The sequence below is a fragment of the Strix aluco genome, chromosome Z (assembly GCF_031877795.1).
Source record: "Strix aluco isolate bStrAlu1 chromosome Z, bStrAlu1.hap1, whole genome shotgun sequence".
NCBI classification, from domain to species: Eukaryota; Metazoa; Chordata; class Aves; order Strigiformes; family Strigidae; genus Strix; species Strix aluco.
In genome coordinates this window covers 92,577,904-92,596,106 of record NC_133971.1, presented here as the reverse complement: position 1 = coordinate 92,596,106, position 18,203 = coordinate 92,577,904, and the positions used below count along the sequence as shown (strand labels likewise).

Below are 18,203 nucleotides of genomic sequence, written 5' to 3'. Positions count from 1 at the left end.
TTTCAGTAGATTACCTATTTGGATGTAATTTCTAGTAATGATGCATGAGATGAAAAAAATGCAAATTTATTACTAAGCCACCCTACAAGAAAAGCTTTCACTGTTGTAAGATGCCTGATGGGGCAACTGTTTCTTTACAACTGAGGATTCACATAATCTTTGGACCACTAACAGGGACCAATCCTGCAAATTTTTCATCAAGGAAGCAGTGGACCATTTACTTCAAAATGCTACTGTGAATCTTCTGCTTTACAATATTTCTATATGAATAAAAGCCTGTGATGGATACGCTTATGGCAGCAAAAAGGTACCCGACCAATACAGTGTTAGCAAATCTGTGAAACTGATGCTAGTAAACCTGTAAAGAGTGGAAAAAGTGTAAAATTTTTGATTTTCAGGACTGTGGAAAGAAAATCCTATTAGTTGTAAGCTGTATGGTATAATAATCTTTGAAAGGCAGTGAATAATTTTACTACCAGCTTTTGGGATTTTCACGGGTAGCACTGCTTCTAAAGCTGAAAGTTTCCTTAATCTGTTGCCATAGTTGGGTTTTTTTAACTTTGTAACCTCTCATCTCAAGCAGCCTGTGGGTTTGAACTCTTGACTATCCCACTAAATTTAGTCTTGAAATTCAGAGAATCAAGGGTATATAGTTATATATTGTGACTTTAACTTTTCTTTCCCGCATAGGCTTTTTCCTAACAGCATGCAATTCCTTTAAAACTATTAATCAGACAGCTGATGAGTTCTTTTGCTGGTTTTTTTGTTGTTGTTGTTTGTTTGTTTCAATTATGCATTGGCTGCAGTCAAGCAAGCAATCTCTTCAGGTTTTGCCTGCACTTCAGAAATGCCTGGGTCCATCTCATAAAATATTAAGCTTTTAACAGAGATACCTACACTGGAAGCCTTACTTAGCAATGAACAGAGACAGGCACTTCAGGAAGGCAGTTCATCTTTTTGTTTGCCTGTGATTTCTTGTGACTGAATGACTAGTAGAATATGCCACATGATATTATTTCTGCTCCTCCACTGAATGGTTTGTAAGAATATCTGGTATTGATACTAACACATACAAGCAGCGCGTATGATTTTCAAAAGTAATGTCTCTGTGTTGCCTTTATTCTGTTCTCCTTCAATCAGTGAGATTGCTGTTGTCATTGGTTTGAAACAGTTTGGCCCAATATGACTGTTTTTGAAAACCCAAGCTGTAAAAACGAGCATTTTGCAAAGACTAGTATGTGTAAATTTGAAATGGATCGTGTGATCAGTTGTGCTGGTGAAACACGCTTGTCTACATATACCAAATGAACAAGAACATAACTGAGCCGGGTTCGTTCAGAGATGAGGGTTGGTCTCATAAATAAGGCACCCAAGTTATTGTGGGAAATGAATGAAAGACATTGCTGAAAAATTATATACTCTCTATGCCACGAGGTCCCTGCTTGTGAATGAAATTAATAATGTTTCCCTACCTTATAATAATTTATTATTATGATACATCTTATAATTAAGTATGATTATTTTAAATTGTAACATTGAATATGGTGTTATGGATGTAGAAGTAGTTATGTTTTATCAAAGACTGAAGAAAGTTCCGTCACAGTGTTCATTCAATTCTGGTTGTAAAACAGAATGAAAAGGAAGGGAAAATACGAGGAATGAAGTGTTTTTCTACTTCAGGAAGAATGCAGGCAGATTTTCTACAGTGAATTAAATAAGGACTACCACTCGGCTTTCTGGTAACTTTGCTACATTGAGAACATCTGCCAAATTGCACTGAAAAGGTCACATCTGTTTATCTGGGAGCAGGAGATGTTTTGTAATTGATTGCAAAGAATGGCATAGGCCAAGTGGCAATGCAATTAGGCTGCCCTGAGCAAACCCAATGCGGAAGTAAACACAATGTCAAGAAGCTCTGTCTGGAACGAGCAGTCTCGGTGAACCCGTGTGTGCAGGGTTTGAAGTCTTTAAGGAGTCTCTGGATCTTCGTTGCTCAGGAAGTGAACAGATTAAGACTGAAACCTCCCAGTTTGAGCCAGAACAGGCAGCCAGGTGCTGTCATTGGTGAAACCACTGCGAGCACTTTCAAGTCTGGGAGGGAGGAGTTGACGCTTCAAAGCTGGGTTGGATCAGCTGCCTGGGGCATTCAGACTTTATCTCGGGCTACAGCCCGTCAAGGCAGATGTGCCCCTTTGAGGCAGTGGATATCACAGGGCTAAGGCGCAGTGTGAGACGACTGGAGGAAGGGCACCCTCACTGAAGGCGGGTGGCTGTGGAACAACCTTCCACAGTGATCATATTAATTCAGGCTGATGAAGCTGATCTAGAGTTTTACCATCTTCCTTTCATATCACAACTGTGTAATAACCAATTTCATGCATTTCTTTTTTTTTTTTTTTTGAAAAGGTAATTCAATATAACCCTCTTCAAGAAGAAGAGATCCAAGATAACTCTCTTAGACCTACTGTGGGGAGGTGAAAAGCATTACCACTACAATAACACCACTGTTGAATATCTCTGCTTATCTCAGTGATGATAGGATAGCTACAGGAGTTTTTTATGTAGTCTCTCATTCTTCCAGGGACTCTCATCTTCTAACATAACTTCTTCCCCCATCTAGCAGCAGTCTTGAGCAGTTTACTATAATGATGAGTGTGTTCACTGTAAAAAATGGCATTATAAAACCTGACTGTAATCAGGGTTAAAAGTGTCTGTTGTGGTGTTGAACATTTGCTCATGCTCAGTCCTTTACAAAGCAGTATTTTCCATTTTACAAGCAGAAGGATGATTTTTATAATGTCTTTCTCCCCCAGTGCTCACTGAGAGCTGAAAAATAAAATCTGTTGTGTTTAGTGTCCCTGACATAACTGAGGCATCAAGTTTCTGCAAAACAGACAATTTTGTCAGTGACACATGAGACAAAGTAGCATCCAAGCCATTCTTTCTAGTTTTTATTTGGTCATAATGCCAACAGGTCAATGGATCTGTTTTTGTCATTAGTGGGAATAGATAGGATTTTTCTTTTTATCTTTGGCTTGAGCATGTTTCATAATCAAATGTTCCTTTAAAGTTGGGAAATTACACTAACATCAGAAAAAAGAAAAAGAAAATTTCTCTCTTAGGCACTGCCATATGTCTTTCCAGGTGGAAATACAACAGGGTGCAGTAAGACAATGATTGAGGAGGGACCCTGTTGTGCTTGGCTGTTGGAAAGCATATGGTGCAATAATATTCCAGCTCTGAGTGTGAATTTTCCTTCTCTTTTCTGGCAAATATGATTGTTGTAATATATATTCAACTATTCTGTTTGTGCCTAGGAATAGAGTGCTCCTCCATCTTCAAAACTACCTATTAGATCAGGTCCCACTTCAGAGAGAACCCCAGAAGAAATGGAGAAGAGGTATGAAAAATTTCCTCACTAGTTGTCTGAACCATCTTTATAATGTAGAAGAGGTTACAGAGGTTTGGATTTCAGTTGCCTTAATGGAGATTTTAGGGTGCCGGAGTTCCAGGAGAAGGAAACACTCCCCATCTTGAAGAGGTAGCTGCTCCAAAAGAAAACAGTCCTGGTCCTCAGCCAATTTTTGTGCCCCTGAAGTAATGCTGAGCTGCAGTTGACTTGGTCTCAGGGCTTCCTTCCTAGCCTTAGAGGTGACTGCATGGAAGGTATTGGATTTCAGAATTTATTATTTATTGTTTAACTTTCTCAGTGCATTCTTTGAGGCATGACGCTGCAGAAGTGTTAGCAAAACCTGAGTTCCCATCATCCTGCTCTCCTGTGCTTGGCCAGGCATGTCTAGGACTACACAGTGAATTTCACATCTTCAGGGCCTTCATTTGTGTGGAATCCAGTTATGTGTAATCGGACATTACAGCAAAAAGTAGAAGTAGTCATATTTTTTTCAGTATCATGTTTCATTATCAGGTCAGCGTACAGTACAGCTTCTGAGTGAGGCTGTTGCTTACAGCTTCTGAGGAAAAAGACATAAATCTCTGTCCATGCAGACGTCCATGCAGGAAAGTTTGTCTGTAATCATAAGCAGTTTAATGGCTAGCTTCTACTCTGAAGCTGGAGGGGGTTTTATATCTCTGAAAACATAATTATTATCTCTAGAGCTGTTATCTCTAATGTAACTGTGGGTATTTGCATTGTCCAATCCTTTTCAAAAATCCTATTAGGCCTTTGACCTCTATGATATCTGTCCGCACAAAATCCCTTAGAGCAAAATTAACCCCTTACGAAGCTCCCTGCACATATACCACAGAGGGTATTTCTACACTGCAGGCTTTGTGCATTGTGGTGTCCACAAAGGGTTAGCAACCTGAGGCTGTGTTTGCCAGCGTGGCTGAAAGGAAGTTGTGGACGCATATTTGGGCAAGGCTGTAATCTGCCAGCTTTGCAGTGTGGTTGCAGTATAGCTGTAAATAACAGGCTGAAATACGGAGTTGTTCACTACATTCCTAAAACTATCTATGCCTCTATCTCTCTTCTTCCTTTCCTCTTCCTGCCTTCCTTGCCTTGCCTTATCTCCTTGTCTGTTGTCCCCAGAAGCTGAAAATGCAAAGTAATGCAAACTAACTCAAACTCACGCACAGTAGATGCAAAACAAGCAGATTCTGTTATAAACTGGAATCTTACTTGTGCTTCCAGGCAGTGACTTGTAAGCATCACCCAGACAACCAGAGCAAAAGAAAGTAGCAAGGTTTTCTAACGGTAACTGTGGACACTGCTGTGTTGATAACAATGTCCCTTGGAAGCAGTAGGACCTCATCTTGTCCCTGTCATAAGCACCAGATCTCTTCAGTATCCGGTGCCTTTTTAACATTGATGTCTTTTAATCTGCTTTGTTTCTTTGAGGGATATCTCTCTGTGAATAATCACTCTTGAGATACTTAGTCTGGATTTTCCATTTCTCCTTGATCCTCGGGATCTGATGAAAACATCGTTATCCCTTTCCTCTTTACTGCCTTTTCTGTGGGAGGAAACAAAATTCTGAAAAACTCAGAAATGTCACCTTAAGGAGTTTATAATCCTTTCTGTCCATCTTGTGCCGGCCCACTCTTATCTGGTGGTGGTGATGGTGGTAAATAAAGGATGAAGTCATATTTCTATAAGTGTAAACACAGTAAGGAGTAAAAACACAGAGAGAAACATATATAGCAAACCTCCACAATTCTGATAACAACTCTTTAATAAGAAGTTTTGAGAAACATTCCCATACACTGTAGGGCTCTGAGGTGAGTTTATTGTGGGGCCTAGGGTGCTGGGAGCTCCTTATGCCCACTGACTCTTCTCCATCAAATGCATACTTGTGTGGCAGAGAAAAGCTTTATCCCTCCTATTCATTTTTCTCCCAGGGATCCTGCAAATGTATCTTGTTTGGGAAGTCTAGCCTACCAATGGGAAAGTTGGAGGATGGTATAGTCATTAATTTCACTGTGTTAGAGTCCAGATTTAGTGGTGGTGCGTTTTAAATAGAATGAATTGCCTGGAGCTTGGGGAAAGCCCTTTCTAAGTGGGGATATCAAGTAAACTGCTAAGTTATGACAATTACAGAGATCGCAAATTGTTCCAGAAATGGAGAAGCCCTGCAATGTAACCTCTTGGCCATTATCTTATCTATGTGAGTGTATCTAACCAAGCTTGCACATCTATCCAATTTTAAAACTTCAAACCTGATTTGAGGTGTAAAATGTGATGGAGAGTTGATAAGGCAGGGACATTGCTCCAGATGTCATCAGCAATCTGTTGTTATTGTTCAGTCCTACTGGAGATCTACCTGGAGGCTTTTAGCAGGAGCAGAAAGCTGCTTTGTGCTGTGTGTTAAACGAACAGTAGCAGGCAGTCCTGACCTCGATTTGCTATTAATCTAATAGCCCAGATTCTGCAAATCTTAACCTATTTTGTGTTACCTCTGTGCTCACGTGATGGCCCCACACAGGTCAGTGTTTGAGTCAAGTTACTCATGAGATAGTTCGCAGGATTAACCTGTAGATTCAGCATTTAACTCAAAATTATGCAGGTAATAAGTCTTCCACCCCCTTTTTTTTTGCTTTTCACCAGCCATACCTACAAAGAGCTGCACTGATTTAGAATTTTAGATTTAGAAGCTTGTTCACATTTTAAGAGGAATAAACCTCTTCAGAGACAGTCTAAATGCTTCTTTTAGATATAAAAATAAAGCTTGGTAGTAGAAATGCTCCTTAGAGAAGTTTTATTGACTCCAGGGGATTTCAGTGTCACTGGAGCAACTGAAAGAGCTGTTTCCAGCAAAGGCAAGGATTTAGCTCAAGAAAGAGACTTCCCCCAACACAAACAGTTGTCACATAAGAGAGAAAAGCTGCAAAAGAAAAAGGGCATAAATTACAGAGTGAATAAAACTTCTGCTTCCCTGCAAACATCCCTTACAAAGTCTTAAGCATAGGAGAGCTTTCCAGCTCACGGTGCAAGAGCCAAGGCAGGGGGTGGGTTTCGTGGGCCGGGCTGAAATTTGACATCAGGAGGAAATTGAAACTCAGCATTGGTGGAAGCTGGCTGTGATGCAGAGGTGAAGGCTGGAGCTGGCTTGACGCTTAGGGGAGGTGAAAGAGGGGGACAGCCCGCGATTCAAAGAGCGAAAGATGCAGGAGTCCATGAGTGGCAGTGGAGAAAGAAACAGAGAGAAAGGGGCAATCTGGCATAATGGGAGGGCAGCCGCAGCACGTGTAGAAGGTAAATAAGTAATCGCAGTAAAATAAGGGGCAATTTGGTTGGAAAATGTCTGGTTGCTGCTGCTCTCCTGGTCAGGCTGGATTTCTTGCAGATGGTGTGTGCTGTTCTCTCTACAGCACATTTCCGATACGTTCATGCAAACCTTAAGAGGAAATCCAGCTCCATAGATTTGCATAGATTTTTAGAGCTGCGTTAATCTAAAAGCTTGTTAAAAATTGTGAATCAACTCCAAACACAAAAGAATTAGTTTTCAAATGGTGATTTTTTTTTTTTAAAAAAAAAAGTAAAATACGTTTGTATGGGAGAAAATGAGAGTTCAAAGACAGGCACAGCACATCTGTAAGATGCATGCCTGTTATGGGAGGGGGGATTCCAAGCTAGAGATCACTTGCAATTAACTGCTGAACTTCATGTGTGCTTTAGATTGCTTCCTTTAGGTGTGTTAGCACGCTGTTAACACCTGCACTGAACATAGCTGCCAAAAATCTTGTAGTATTTAATTAACTCTAATAATAGTTTCATGTTTTAAAGAGAATGGTGTGGAATTATAGAAGTAGGAAATAAAGAGGGATCGTAATGGAAACTGACTGTGTGATGAAGTGTAAACAAATCAGAAGTCAAATTAAGTCCTATTAAATCTGACTCAGATATGATTTGCCTCAACTTGACTTCTCTGGGGTTGCAGGGTGTTTTTCCTGTGCTACCTAAGTAGTATTTGAGCATTGTGCAGATGCTGCCAAGTCAATCAAACGAACAGTCATTTCAGCACTAGCATGAGTTTTAGGGATGAATAATAAGGGCATTCACTGAGGCTGCAGGTCATACAGGACCCCATCAAACTAAATAGCAGTGCAGATCATCCAGTATGTGGATGGGAATGGGAGAATAAAGAAACACGTGTCTTAGAATCTGACCCTAAAAATGTGACATTGGCTCCACCCTTGAAGAAAGAGATTTAAGATCTTATTTCCTGTTTCCAATAAATCTCTTATCTAGGATCTAGTATCCACTATCCACCAATATGTTGAGAGACCACGATAATGAATCTCCATCTCATCCAGGGGAGGCTGCTAGCAGCACTGCACCTCTCTGACATTACATGCTCTAGTTACATGCAAGGTTTTTAAGAGTGCTGAAACATCACAGAAAAGAGAAAAAGATAGAAGCCAAGATTTCAAAAAATGACAGACCAGGACTTTCCAAATAAACTCCAATAGAGAAAATGCAGCTTATTTCATTTTGTGCCTGTTTCATGGGCAAAAAAAGAATGCTTAGCTATTCCTGCAGGAATGCAGAAACCACAAAGACAGGCTGCAGTAGCTGCAATTAATTGCACTACAGAGGGATGATGATGCATCACCCATGTCCTACTACAGCTTTGCTTTGAAGAACTAAATGACTCTCCAGCCACCCATTCAGCCCTGTGCTCAGCCCTGTTTTGCACCCCGTCTCTGCGCAGAAGGCCAGGATACTTATGTACATAACTACCTTCTCAAAAGACTTTTTTCACAGATATATCAGAATGAGGTATTTGATGGAGTAATTAGGTGTAGTATTTTAAATTGACAGTAACCAAACAACTTGATTTTTGCTCAGAAATGATCCAAATTTTGTAATGGACAGGGCCAAAATAAGCTTGGTTTAGTATCAACGTACAGAAGCACATAAATCTGTTTCTAGAAAAATTCTAAGATTTCTACAGCATGTGAATGCATCGTTGTTTTGATAGACTGCAACTGGTTTTGGTTAAGGTATTTAAAGACTACAGGTATTTTTGACCACCAGTGTTGGTTTCCTCCTGATCGAAATCTTTGCTTTTACAGAGTGATTTTATTTGTAGCTGTTATTCGATTTACTGTAATATTTACTTATTTTTAGAAGTCCACTTCATCTTTCAGGCACAAGTGTGTATTTCTAAAGTATTACAAAACAGCAGTGTTTTCTTGTCAGGAAGTGAGAAAATGGGAGTAGTTTGTATTTGCATTTATATAGAATCTTCTCTCAAAGGATATAGAAGCACTTTGAAAATACTAAGTTGCCCAAGATCCAGGAAATTTTCGTTAAAAGGTTGTGTGATATTTGCACATCTATTGTGTGATGAAGGCGATGCAGCCAGGAGTCTCTGACCTCCAGGATTTACGTGGGGAAGGAAACTTGGAAAAATGGAAAAGTGTCTGTCTCATTAAATAGGTCAGGTGTTCATTCTCCGACTCATAGATATGATACGTGGGGAGCCATGCATGAAGGAAGGGAAAACCTTAAGTTGTTGCAAAGTTGACAGATAGCTTTTGGAGCTGAAGTCTAACTGTCTAGAGCTTTGACAATTGGATCAGTACAGCTTTGCTACTATAGACAGTATTGGTATAGGATTTAATTAGAATAATCCCTTTATATTGAATTCTGGGAATGTCAGTTTGCTAATTCTACCTCTAGCTCCTCTTCAGACCATTTTTTACTTGGAAAGCATTTTTTTAAATTGGGATGTGGGAGCCTTATTAGGTCACTGAAAGTGACAGACTAGAGGTGTAATCAGTAGTTCATTGTCGGGAAAGAGGATGCCAGAGAAGGTGTTGCAGGTCAGGTGAATTGCTCTAATGGGACTCAGAGTCACAGAACAAGAAAATTACTCTTTGTTGCATTTGCTCGTCATCAGCAATTATAACCCTTAGTGTTCATTTATCAACTTTCCAACGATTCCCAAAAAAGTTAATATGCATTTGCCTTATGAAACTCTCAAGAGTGTGGTTCTTACTATTAGGGTATTAAGATGTGAAAAGGGTTGTTGTAAATTATTTACATTTATTGCTTATAACTGTCAATAGAGTCTCTCTTAGGAAAATTAGCTTTCATTAGTACAAGAAAAATAGGTTACTAAAAATCTCTCTGGGTTTTACCAGCAAGAATATAGACCCACCGTGGAGCTTTTAGCTCTCTTTTTCAAGAACAGAAAGAGAAGTACAACTCTGAAGTGAAATCTCACCCTACCATCTTTGTCCTTTAATGCTAGTTAGAAGAGCATCCTCTGTGTGACAAGTTTAAAGACTGACAACATTCTTAGCTACTTGTGTGGTTTTAGCAAAAGGCTTCTTTTTGGACCTATAACACTGGGGCGAATCAGCAGTTTCAATTTGTGAACTCAGTTATTTATATCCTGACTTGAGATCTGAGAAGGAAATAGCTGTTGACCTGTTTTTACTGGCAACGTGAGAACTATGTGCTCAGTTATCAGTTCTGTTTTGCTGCTGCTCCTGTCGATATCCCGTAAGTGATTTTACATGTAAAAATTGTGCGTGATCATCTTTTTTGGAGGGACTGTATATTCCATGTGATCCTGGCAAGCATTCAGTGTTTTGTAGTTCCCAAACTATTAACTGCTATCGCCTCTTTTAAAGCATTTTCTTATTTTTCAATCATATTTATTTTACAGTTAATTTTAAAATTTTGTAACTTTTAATATTTCAATTCTGATATATTTTTCAGTATCCTAGTAACGATCTTTTATCTATCAAAATTCTTTCCTTCCTTAAGTTGTATAGTTTGTGACATTTCTAGAGGGCAACATTCTGCTCTGAAAAGCAAGTATCATCCAGTTTTAGTGGATGTCTGTGTTTGTATGTATTGATGTAAAGATAACCATATACACATTAAGAACCTCCAGTTCAATGGATATCTAATTTTTGGAAATAAGACTACAACCAGCGAAATTTTCTTAGCATAGGCAGCCTCCTAGGCCTGCAGCTGAAATTGATATACTTTCCAGTTAGACAGCTAATAAAAAAAAATCAGTTTCAAAGAGCAGATTAAAAGTACTGTAGATATCTATCTGCTTCACAGTAGATCTATTATGCAAGAAGTTTGTATTCTTTATGTTATATGTTGGAGTAATCCACAGCTTTTAGTGTCCTATGCTCTGGAATTAAAATCACATGAAAAACGGGAATATTATTTCTTGCAAAACATTTTGAGCTCAGCAAAGGTGGCATGGCTCCTACTGCTTTTCATCTAAGCTCTTGACACCTGTTAAGGCTTAGGACAGAATGAGAGGTATTATTAGGTAAATGACTCCCACATGCAGTGCTTTCCATTATGTGACAAAAAAAATTGGTTTCAGTTAGGGGTGAAAGCAAATTGCTTGTGGTCCTAGACCTCAAATCTGGTTAGATGGTCTGGGTCACTTAGCAAGTTATTTCTTATATGATTTTTTAACTGTTGATTAATTTTTGACATCACTACATAGATAGATAGAGAGGAAAGAAAATCTGTCCTGAGACAATTCACTAAAGTTTTGTAGAATTTCAAAGCTAATTTATGAAGTGGACTCCTGGAAGCATTCATTCAAACTTTACAGGAGGCTACTAAGAGAGACTGTGGGATCTCTGTCCTTGGAGATGCTCAAAACTTCACTGGAGAAGGCCTCAGGCAACCTGTCACAGTTTCAGCATAGGCCTTGCTCTGAATGGCATGTTGGACTAGAGGACCTCCTGAAGTTCCTACCTTCATAAATTAATCTGTGATTGTATGAGGTTTCAGCTCTATGAATGTGAGAGTTCAATCCCAGTTTAGCCATGGAATGTCGTAGTTTGAGCTGAATAGATGCGTCACCCTGATCTTAGTTCCCATTACATATTCAGAGAGTATTTGGCTAGTACTGATGCTCCCAGTCTGTCCTTCTGCATTCACCATTCGTTCCATGAAGTGTCTCCAGCTTGATACTTCTCCTTTCTTCCAGGAATCTGTGGGCGATGATGAAATTTTAAATGATAACATTTAAATTAAATTATCATATTTAGATGAAAACATCCTGTTTTCTTGGTTTCTCTCCCTACTAATAGCAAGTAGAATAGTTTTTAAAGAGGAAATAATTTAAAACAAAGATATAAGAAGGAAGGAAGGTGGTTTGGATGGGTGACAATGTCATCTGTACATTGGGTTTAATCCATGTTAGGTGGTGTAGTCTTGGATCTGCCACTTCCACATTATGGGGTCTTGAGCAAAAGTCACTCTATCGCTGGATGCCTTAACCTGCCCAGGGCTTGGGGATGAAGCTTTCTACAGATAAATCTGGGCTGTGGGCATCAAGCCAGCTTGGTGGTCAGTGGCATGGGAGTTCACTTACCAGAGGACTGAGCTCAGCCCAGCCCACCAGCCTACAAAGGTGGTGGAAGCCTGAGGAAAACCCTGGCACGTAACGACTAAGGAGGCTGCAATGTATTTTCTACAGCCATATATATATATACATATATATGTGTGTGTATATATCTGCTCTTCTGCATCATTGTGTAAACTCATACTGCCTCATTTTGATATTGAGCAGGAATCAAAGTTGCTACACAGGTGTCAAAAATAAGTGAATGAGGCCTTATTCACCTCTCAGTAATGCAAAGAACCAGAGCTCAAGGATGTTAATAGTCGTTTCTACATCATCTAGACCTGAAGGGGGAGGGAAATAATATCAGGCTTGCCCATGACAAGCTGTAGGATGACACACGAAGGTTAGAGGGACGGGGTGCTAGCGAGGGCTGTCAGACTGTTGTTCTGAAACATGCTGGCTACAATGCAGGACTCTTGAAGTCTTATGGAGATGAGCCAGGGGACCCAACAGGGCAACACCAGTGAAATACCTCAAAGGAATTAAAGGGTATTTCTCTAAAAAGGTGACACAGCCGACAGTCCAGCTGAAATGCCTCTACACCAATGCACATAGCATGGGCAACAAACAGGAGGAGTTGGAAGCCACTGTGCTGCTAGAAAGCTATGACCTAGTTGCCATTACTGAAACATGGTGGGATGAATCCCATGACTGGAGTGTGGTTATCAATGGCTACAGGCTGTTCAGAAGGGACAGGTGAAGGAGGGGTGAAGGGGTTGCCCTCTACATCAAGAAATGGTTAGAATGTGAAGAGCTGTCTCTGAAGAATAGCCATGAGCAGGTTGAAAGCTTATGGGTATGAATTTGAAACGGAGAGAACAAAGGGAACCTTGTGGTTGCTGTCTACTACAGGTTCTCTGGTCAAGGGAAGCCTATTGATGAAGACTTCTTACTCCAGTTACAGGAGGCATCATGCTCACAGGCTCTCGTCCTGCTGAGGGACTTCAGCCACCCCGACATCTGCTGGAAAAACAGCATGGCGAGCTCTAGGCAATCCATGAGGCTCCTGGAATGCACTGAGGATAACTTCTTCAGCCAGGTAATAGCCCTACCAGAGGGGACATGATACTGGACCTGTTGGTCACCAATGCAAGTGAGCTAATCAGCGATGTCAAGATTGGAGACAGCTTGGGCTGCAGTGATCATACACTGGTGGAGTTTGCAGTCCTCAGGGATATGGGTCAGGTGAAGGGTAAAGTCAGGGCCCTGAATTTTAGTGAAGCAAACTTCCAGCTGTTCAAGCTAGTCAGTAGGACACCCTGGGAAACTGTGCTCAGGGACAAGGGAGAAGAACAGTGCTGACAGATCTTGAAGAATGCTTTTCATAGAGTGCAAGAGCTCTTGATCCCCAGGTGTAAGAAATCAGGAAAGGCAGGCAAGAGAATGTGGTATGGATGAGTTGAGACCTGCTGGTCAAGCTAAAGGGCACAAAGTAAATGCACAGGCAGTGGAAGCAGGGACAGGTATCCTGGGAAGAGTGTAGGGATGCTGCCTGGTTGTTAGGGATGGGGTCAGGAAAGCCAAAGTGCAGCTAGAGCTGAACTTGGCGAGGGACGCAAAGAGCAATAAGAAGGGCTTCTACAAGTATGTCAGCCAGAAAAGGAAGGTCAAAGAAAGTGTGCCCCCTGTGATGAGCAAGACTGGCAAACTGGTAACAATGGACAAGGAGAAGGCTGAGGTACTCAACAACTCTTTTCCCTCAGTCTGCACTGGCAATCCCTCTTACCACACCTCTTGAGTGGATGGGCTGCAAGACGGGGATTGGGGGAACAAAGTCCCTCCCACTGTAAAAGAAGATCAGGTTTGAGAACATCTGAGGAACCTCAACATACATAAGTCTGTGGGACCTGACAAGATGCATCCCAGAGTCCTGAGGGAATTGGCTGATGTAGTTGCCAAGCCACTCTCCATGATATATGAAAAGTCAGGTGAAGTCCCTGGTGACTGAAAAAAGGGAAACATTGCACCCATTTTAAAAAAAGGGTAGAAAGGAGGACCCTGGGAGCTACTGATGTGTCAACCTCAGCTCTGTGCCTGGGAAGCTCATGGAATAGACCCTCCTAGAAGCTATGCTAAGGCACATGGAGGACAGGGAGGTGATTCAAGACAGCCAGCATGGCTTCACCAAGGGCAAGTCCTGCCTGACCAACGTAGTGGCCTTCTGTGATGGAGTGACTACATCAATGGACGAGGGAAGAGCTACAGATGTCATCTATTTGGACTTCTGTAAGGCCTTTGACATGGCCCTCCCCAATGTCCCTCTCTAGTTGGAGAGATATGGATTTGACATGTGGACCATTTGTGGATGAGGAATTGGCTGGATGGTCACATCCAGAGGGCTCAATGTCCAGGTGGAGATCAGTGACTAATGGGGTCCCTCAGGGATCTGTACTTGTATGAGTACTGTTTAATATCTTCATCAATGACATAGACAGTGGGATCGAGCGCACCCTCAGCAAGTTTACTGATGACATCAAGCTGAGTGGTGCAGTTGACACGCCTGAGGGACAGGATGCTATCCAGAGGGACCTGGACAAGCTCAAGAAGTGGGCCTATGTGAACCTCATGAAGTTCAACAAAGCCAACTGCAAGGTCCTGCACCTGAGTTGGGGCAACCCGCAGGATTGAGAGCAGCCCTGCAGAGAAGGACTTGGGGTACTGGTGGAAGAAAAGCTGGACATGAGCAGGCAATGTGTGCTGGCAGCCCAGAAGGCTAACCGTATCCTGGGCTGCATGAAACATGACCAGCAGGTTGAGGGAGGTGACTCTTCCCCTTCACTCTGCTCTTGTGAGACCCCAACTGCAGTGCTGTGTCCATCTCTGGGGCCATCAGCACAGAAGAGAAATGGACCTGTTGGAGTGGGTCTAAAGGAGGCCACGAAGATGCTTGGGGAGCTGGAGCAGCTGAGAGAGTTGGGGGAGTTCAGCTGGAGAAGAGAAGGCTCCGGGGAGACCTTAGAGCGGCCTCCCAGGACTGAAAGGGGCTACAGGAAAGGGGGGAGGGACTCTTGATCAGGGTAACGAGGGTAATGAGGGGTAATGGTTTTAAACTAAAAGAGGGGAGATTTAGACTAAATACGAGGAAAACATTTTTTACAATGAGGGTGGTGAGGCCCTGGCACAGGTTGCCCAGAGAGGTGGTAGATGCCCCATCTCTGGAAACATTCCAGGCCAGGTTGGACAGGGCTCTGAGCAACCTGATCTAGTGGAAGATGTCCCTGCCCATGGCGGGGGGGATGGACTAGGTGGCCTTTAAAGGTCCCTTCAAACCCAAACTGTTCGATGATTCTGTGATTCTATCATTAATCTCACTTAGTTTTAGTTGTAGAAAAGCTAGAGCTCTCGTCTAAGCTAGTCATTTAAGCCCCTTCTGTAATGAGTGGGGAGAGAGAAGCACACCCAATGGCTGATTTGCCTGTCTGCCTACCTTAAAAAGCAATGAAACGTTTCTGGAGATGCCTGTTTTCATCTGCTGGCTATAGCAGGGGTCTGCTGAACAACTCGTCTAGAAATCTATCACTGAAGGAGCTAACATTCAATCAAATGAATCCTGCATTTTACACACCACATACATGTTCTGAGCAGGCCCATAGCAAGACCCAGCATGTGTTTCCTCCAGAAGGGAAGCTGGATTTAATTTTTTAAAAATTTCAGTTCAGAAAAAGCACAATATATATCCTTAATTAGACATACATGTAATAAATGTTATCAAGATTGAGCATTAATCAGACTTTTTATTTGCTGCTTCTAATATAATATGCTTTTTTTTCTCTTTGTGTATAATGTGACACCCAGAAAATTTAGTTTCTATTATTTACAGTAAACAGAGCAAAGAACCACAGGTAAAGCAATCTAGTGCCTGAACTCTGGAAGTTGGATATGTAAAAAGAGGACATTTAGATCATGAACTTTAGCAGCCAGGTACATTTTTATGCAATTTTTTTGTCAGAAGGTACTCTGATAGTTTGGTATGTTGTTTCCAGTTAAGATTTTTGAGTGAATGGACATTGCATTACTATTTTGTGTTAAGAATTATCATGTAAAGAAAAAATAGGGCTTGTCGTTCTCCTTAACCTACATGTGGGATGTTCATTGATTCCCAGGGAAACCATTAAGGTAGGATTTGAAGATTACAAATGAGAAAATATGATAAAGCAGAGTTGGAGGCAGAATCTCTTATAAAAGCTTCTGAGAGTGAGTAACCCTAAACATTAACTAGATTTGAGGTTCCCATTAGTGAATGAGGACTTAAGGATTGATCCTAAGAGTATGCAGAGTATTAAATGATACAAAGCAAAGTAATTTTAGAGATGTGACATGGTGTTTTCAGCCTACATAATACTTTAATCCTCAGACCTACTATTCTAAAACCATCAGCTGTGGTTAATCAGGAATCCTTACAGCAGGGATTGAAATGGCCAGTTCACTCCTTTTTTCCAATCAAATTTTGCTCTCAACTGCACTGCTGTCCTATGTACTTGTGAAGGTAGGATTCTGTACATCATTTGGATCTTCTTTTGACTGCAAGCCAAATGAAAAATTGCGTTTGACTTACCTGCTATACAACCTGGTTAGTTTTCCCACTGGACATTCATGGGGCTGTAATAAAAACCCCCAGTGTTTGACTGTTTTACAGTGTGTTTTAAAATGTGTTTTCAATGTGTTTTTAAGAGATCTGGACAGACCCGAGCCATTGTTCCTGACCTAGTTCTGTACTGGAGCTGTTCCATAGGATGGGGGATTTTTCAGTCTGGCTGGTTCATGCCATTTAGCTGGTGCCTCTGACTTCCAGGTACCCTCTTAGCTTCTTATATCTACTCCCTCAGAGTTTTCCTTAGGCAGGGCAGGAGGGATCATACTGGGCTTCTAGCTTAAGCCCTCCTGGGGACAAACAGGAAGGCAAGCAGTGGTACACATGCTGAGTGACACATAATTTCATCGTCACTGCCTTTAGCTTACAGGGATGCTACATCTCTTTGCTAACTAACCCATGTGATGATGCTCACCATCCTTTCTGAGTCAGATTAACTCCTTCCTTGAGGCTGAAAGGAGCTGCCCAAGTGTCAAGATAGGCAGAGTCCTTGCATAGCTTGTCTCTATTTTTGCTCTTTTTGCACATGATAGTTGACTCTCCAGACCCTGAGAAAGAGCTGTTACCCTCTCATACTAAGCCAACACTTGAGCAATAGTTGAAGTCAGTGGCTCTGGCTTGCTATGTGAGTTCTTTTCAAATCAGGCAATGAGTGATGTGTTGTTTATCTTTGCTGGGAAGGAACGAATTGTAATAACCTGCCATAGCCAGAGTTGACCATTGCATAACCACACTAAAAGTCATCATCCAGGGGCTGGACTGAGAGACTCTTAAGCTTAATACCAACTCCTGGTGTTGAAAGTTTGCCCAGCTGGAGCTGAAAGAGCTGGTCCCCTCTGTGCATGGCTGATGTGAATGACGCTGCTGGCTGCCCTTTCTCCTGTGCTGGTACATCCCTCTGTGACGGGTATGGAAAATCTCTGCTGCACACTGGCATGTTGTGAACTTCCTGGGGGATGGTGTGCACTTCTCCATGCGCAGTGAGGCCAGGTGGACACGCAGGAGATGCAGTGCAGTGGAGCTTTGCAGTGGGTGGCGTTCATAATCAGAGTGTTGTTCTAAGGTTGTTTAGTAATGGAAGTGTCATGGATTAATTCTTCATCTGCTCTCACTAGGTGGTATTTCATTTATCATCAGAGATCCTTGCTTTTCAAGAGTTTATTCCTACTCAGTGCATGGCTGGAGACTTAAAAAACAAAATTCACATCTTGTTAGTTTATTGTAATTTTGAGAACTCATAACCCATGGTTATTATTTTGCCTGAATCTCACACTTTAAAATATAGAAGAGTTTGTGTCCTTCAGAGTGGCCTTGAATGGCAGTAGCACAAAGAAAACGATCAGATGCCATTAGCAGCTGTCTGCTGGATTAATGGCCAGCAAAATCTGGTGAAGATGCCTGGAGCTTTCTAGCATCACTGTTGTGATTTTGTATATAACTGCCCACGAGCAACTACACAACCAGTTCAGCCACAGCATCATGCTGTTGGGCCTGTGCACCTGCACATCCCCGCCCAGCTTTCCAGCTAAAGCAAATTGAGGCCAAGCACCTCTCCCAAGGTTGCGCAGTGAGGCAGTAGCTCTCCTGAAGTTAAAATCCCACAGCTCCACATGACTCTTAGGCTTTTTGTCCTGGCCATATGTGTGACACATCTTTATCTTCCTGCTTACTTGGACAGACTGGTTTTGTTGGAAAATCAGCCTGTGCTGGGCAAAAATAGGGAGATGTGATATGATGTTGTCCAAAGATTT

At 41.6% G+C, this 18,203-nt stretch overlaps 1 protein-coding gene across 4 annotated transcripts in view; it reads left to right on the top strand.

The window, feature by feature from the left end:
* The first annotated feature begins 131 nt into the window (after window positions 1-131).
* Window positions 132-18,203, top strand: part of ST8SIA5 (ST8 alpha-N-acetyl-neuraminide alpha-2,8-sialyltransferase 5) — an 82,893-nt gene continuing 64,821 nt past the window's right edge. The window contains exons 1-2 of one of the 4 annotated variants that reach the window (XM_074812574.1): window positions 132-307; window positions 3,318-3,400. The gene's annotated coding sequence lies outside the window, so the exon portion shown is untranslated. Of the gene's footprint in view, window positions 308-3,317; window positions 3,401-6,617; window positions 6,713-12,802; window positions 12,901-18,203 lie in introns of those variants that run through there. The other 3 variants (XM_074812576.1, XM_074812577.1, XM_074812575.1) reach the window with 3 other exon arrangements.